The following is a 5,327-nucleotide window of genomic DNA, read 5'->3' as shown; positions in this document are numbered from 1 at the left end:
CCCGCTCTTTTGTTAGGTTCAACGACTTGATTAGTGATGTGTGCCAACAATGATGTCTCTTGGTAGGAATAATGTCTCCTATGTTTGATCCCTCTCCCAATGGTTTGTCTAGCATCGTCGGAGGGCATGTGAAAGTGTGATCTCCATCGGATCTCGTGGAATTCGGGCGGTGCTGGTCTCCGGCGGATCTGTTTGTATCCGGTCTTCGTTCGGGTGCTTATTGGTTTGATCCTTCTGACCTATGCTTCTTTTCACGGTGATGGTAGCTACTTTTATGGGCTGGTCATGTGGGCTTTAGCACGATGACTTTATCATTGTCTACTATAACAAGGTTTGTCTAGGTCCGGTGAGGGAGGGGCAATGACGACGGTGTGCATTCGACTCGCTACGATGCTTGTAGTCATTGTTAGGTGGTCCACAGCCTGGTTGTAATTTTTTTGTTAACTCTGGTTCTTTTCATGAACAGATCAAAAGTTTCTCAAAAAAAAGATATATAGGAAAAAAAACTAGCTCGTACTCTGGTCATATCATTATCCATTCTCTATTGAAGAGGAGATAATATCAAGGCAAAGTCGAATCTTCACAATACTGGTACAATTTTTTTTTAAAGATGAGACCAACCCAGGGCTAATCTTTGTTGCTTTTTTTTACCGCTAGACACCTATGCTCGACCCGCAGGCAGGCTGGCAGCTAACCCATCTACCCAGCCAACGGGTTGACGCACCATTCTTACTGGTACAAGTTTTTGAAATCATCATTTTCTAAATTTTCTAAATGAATCTTCATGAGTGTATTTTTAGGCAAGCACTTTTTTCATCAAAAGAAAAAAGAAAAGAAATTTTCATCAACCTGGTTGAGCCCAAATGGCAACCGCTCCACGCTCTCCCGCACCCACACCCTGACCCAGACCCAAACCCGCGACCACCATGGCAGCGCCGCCGCGCATCCGCATCTCGCCGCCGGCGCTCCCGGGCGAGCTCGTCGAAGAGATCCTCCTACGCCTCCCGCCCGACGAACCAACCTGCCTCCTCCGCGCATCCCTCGTCTGCAAGAGCTGGGGCGGCATCGTCTCCCACCCCGCCTTCCGCCGCCAGCTCCACGAGTTCCACCGCACACCCCCCGTGCTCGGCGTCCTCCACAACTGGTATGACGAGGAGATTCCCCGCTTCATCCCCACTACCGCCTCCTCCTTCTCCCTCGCCGCCCCGGACGGCCGCTTTTGGCGGGCCCTCGACTGCCGCCACGGCCGCGCCCTCTTCCTCTCCAAGGGCCCGGGCGCCAACGAACTCCTCGTGTGGGAGCCAATCACGGGCGCCCAGCAACGCGTACAGGTCCTCGCGGCCGCGGCCTTGAGTGACTATCCGACGGCGGCCGTGTTCTGCGCATCGGACGGGTACGACCACCACGGCTGCCTAGGGGGTCCTTTCCGCGTGGTCTTCACCTTCTCCGTCTACGACGGGGATGGGCTTACTGTCACGTCGGCATGTGTATACTCGTCGGAGACTGGGGGGAGCTAACCTCGGTGCGCCATGAGGAGTCCATGGTCTCTAGTGATTATTCCAGCGTGCTCGTTGGGAGGTCTCTGCTCTACTTCATGTCCGACAACATGAGGGTCTATGAGTATGACTTGGTCAGGCACAACCTGGCTTTGTTCAATCTATCAGACCACTACACACTAGTAGAAAAGAGGGCTTTGGTCCACTCCGGGTTAGCTCATTAGTCCCGGTTCAGTCTAGAACCGAGACTAATGGGGGCATTAGTCCCGGTTCGTGCGCCCAGGGGCCACGTGGGCCATTTGTCCCGGTTCGTCTGGACCTTTTAGTTCCGATTGGTGCCACGAACCGGGACTAAACGATGCGATGCCCATTAGTACCGGTTCGTACCGGTTCGTGGCACCAACCGGGACTAAAGGTTAGACCTTTAGTCTCGGTTCGAGCCATAAACCGTTACTAATGGGGTTTGAGGCATTAGTACCGGTTCATGGCACGAACCGGTACTAAAGGTCACATTTTCAAACTCCCCCCCCCTCCCCGTGGATCGCCTTTTCAATTTTAAGAAAAATAAAAGAAAATGATGAAAATGTCAATTTTTTTTAAAAAAAATAAGTTTCCCATGTGATATGTGGTCTAGTTGTTGGGAAAATTTGCAAATGTGAATTTCGACTTTATTTGCAAAATCTCTCTAGAATTTAGTAAAATGGGCATAACTTTTGCATACTGACTCAGATGAAAAAGTTTTTTATATGAAAAATCATCTACTCGAAAAGTTACATCCAAATTTAATCGGGGGAACCCCGTTAAACATTTTCAAAATTCTCAAAAACCTAACAGAAAAAAAGTTACAGGGCTTTTAAGATCTAGAGTGGAAAAAATCGAAAAAATTTCAAACTGTGGTCAAACAATGGTCAAACTAATTATTCTAGAATATTAGTGTTACTAAATAATTATTTCAGTTATTTTGAATTTTGGTCAATTCTGGTCAAACTGTGGTCAAACAATGGTCAAACTAATTATTCAAGAAATATTAGTGTTACTAAATAATTATTGTTTTTTAAAACAATAGTTTCAAACTCAAACAGTGAAATGTGTCACTTCATGCTCACGCAAAATTCCTGAGGGTTAATAGGATTGACATCTTACTATTGTCAGGAAAACAACAAGTGCAGACTTGGAAACGAGGGAGAATAGAACCCGGAAGTTAAGCGTGCTCAGGCTGGGGGAGTGGGAGGATGGATGACCGTTCGGCAAGTTGGATGATTAGGAATGATGAGGGGTGATTAGAGATTAGAGGATAAATTGAGCAGTGATGAGGGGTGGTGATTAGAGATTAGAGGTTAAAATAATTCAGAAATTTGAAAATAATTTTTTTTAAAAAAATTTAAAAAAATTCAAAAAAAATCATAAAATTTCCTTTAGTACCGGTTGGTGTTACCAACCGGGACTAAAGGTGGAGCTCCACGTGGCCGCGACCTTTAGTCCCGGTTCCAGTTTAAACCGGGACTAAAAGGAGGAGACATTAGCAACGACCCTTTAGTCCCGATTCAAAAACCGGGACTAAAGGGCCTTACCAACCGGGACTGATGCCCCCTTTTCTACTAGTGACATGGGAAGATTTAACCTGATGCTGGCAGACGATGGTGGGCTGGGAGTTATCGAGGACTTCAATTCGTGTCTCAGATTATGGTCAAGGGAGAGTGACGGCACTGACGCACAATGGGTGCTGAGCCGGGTCATCTGCTTGGAAAATTTGCTACCGAATGGTGCAACTTCAGTGAACGTGTTAGGATTTGCCGAGGGAGCAAATGCCATTTTTGTGAGCACATTTTATGGACTCTTCACAATCGAACTACAATCAGAGCGGGAAGGAAGGTGCTCGATGAAGATGATGATAACGACTCTAGCTTGATTCCAATCGTCGGTTTCTACACTCCACACCCTAGAGCAGGTGCAGAAGCTGTTTGATAAGGGATGCAAGGCCATGGAACTTCGCGAATGCAAGTGACAGCTTCAACCACGCTCTCTAGATCAGGTTAGGGTTCTACTCCCATACTCCACTTATTGGCCCAGATAAGCTGTAGCATAAGTATGAATGGATTCAGGGGGAAAAACTTACAATCAGCTCTGTGGTATTTTCATGTGTCCGTCATTGTTTTGCGCCGTTGACATTAGCTTAGTAGGATTTAAGGTGTCCTATAACAATTGACATTGTGGTTACTAAGTGTGATGTTTTGGTTTAAACTGTTTGATAGTGCGCCTGACGGTATGTGTGTTGGTGTTTGAGGGATTTGTGAGTACATTATCCAATGTGACATGATACCAGTACCTGAGAGTCAAGGTCTTGCGTCTTTTGTTATAATGTCTGTACTAGGCTGAGCATCAAATCAAAGCAGAATTTGCCTTTGCGTTCAAAAAAAATAAAATCAAAGCACAATTGCTTGAGGATCGGGCGGGATGTGTGGTTAGGCATCTCAAACCAATATTTTAAAAAGTCTGAGTGCTTGAGGGATAGGTTTTATCCTATTTAAGAAGGTTATATTCCTCTCCGATACTGTCTACATGCAAATATTTCATAGTTGTGATCGAGGACTGTGTGGCAACTGGCAAGCATGGTTATGCATCTCAGACCAATAAAAAAAAAAGTTCAACTGCTTGAGGGATAGGTCTTATCCTATTTGAGAAGGTCATATCCTCTCTGGTACTGTCTAGTTGCAAATATTTCGTGCTTTTGCAGTTTATCTACTCCCTTCGTTCCTAAATATTTGTCTTCTTAGATATTTCAAATGGACTACCACATACGGATGTATATAGACATAATTTAGAGTGTAGATTCACTCATTTTGCTCCGTATGTAGTCACTTGTTGAAATCGCTAGAAAGAGAAATATTTAGGAACGGAGGGAGTATATGGTACTTCAGGATCGTACATGATAATCTCTGCAAACACAAGTCAGTTGTTATAAAAGACAGTGAACAGGATATAGTCAGCACTTTGATGAAAATGGCCCAATGGAATGATATGGTTCTGTTGTTTTACACCAGAGATTCAGAGTGCATTAACGTTCATGACCTTTTGTTTTATGTACCTTAACAATGATGCATTGACAAATTTCCGTCTTGCACGTAGGGTCCCTAATTATGGAGAACTTGCTCTGGAGCGTGCTACCACATTTTATAGACAGAACATGCCTTGCTATGCAAAGCTAAAAATTACAGCTTCAAATAAAGATGATGCTGGGAGCAGAGGCCTCTAGTAGCAATAATGAGCATGGTGATTCTGAGATATGCTGCTTATCATTTGCACCAAATATCGCTGAGTTTTATATGGCAATTCCCCTGTATGGAATGGTTTTCTTAGAGAAAGCCACGGGGATTAGTTTACGTCACAGCTTTAACATGCGACACTGGTAATGCCGCAGACCGTCTTATAAACTGAAAAACAGTACTGTCCTTGTTATCAATATTCAGTGTGGTTATTAACAGTCTACTGATTACAGTCATTCTCATTGTTTGTTCGTGCCTACTGGAAAGTATACCTGATGAACAGCTAACCAGCATTCAAGAGTCTTGTTTGTGACTTTATCCATTTGAATTTTGACTACAAATATCAATTTAGGTATTTTCAAATTAGAAATTCAAAAACCACATGTATTAATTTGTCTCAAAAGTGCTTCTAGAATCTCATGTACTTTTTTCTAGTGCTTTTTATACGTACATAGGGTTGTGCCACTTAGCGCCCCAGAACTCTTTTTTACGAGGGAGTAATAGTTGTGACAAGCTATTATGTGGAATTAGTGATTTAACTCAGCCTGCGGCAATCAGTGGCATTGGT

General features: G+C 44.2%; 1 pseudogene; it reads left to right on the top strand.

Annotated features, from left to right (window-relative positions):
• Positions 1 to 926: 926 nt before the first annotated feature.
• On the top strand, positions 927 to 3,461 carry LOC119310535 (annotated as a pseudogene).
• Positions 3,462 to 5,327: the final 1,866 nt, after the last annotated feature.

Source organism: Triticum dicoccoides, chromosome 5B (genome assembly GCF_002162155.2).
Source record: "Triticum dicoccoides isolate Atlit2015 ecotype Zavitan chromosome 5B, WEW_v2.0, whole genome shotgun sequence".
Classification (NCBI taxonomy): domain Eukaryota; kingdom Viridiplantae; phylum Streptophyta; class Magnoliopsida; order Poales; family Poaceae; genus Triticum; species Triticum dicoccoides.
Note: the sequence above shows the minus strand (reverse complement) of the source record. Positions and strands in the feature narration are given on the sequence as shown.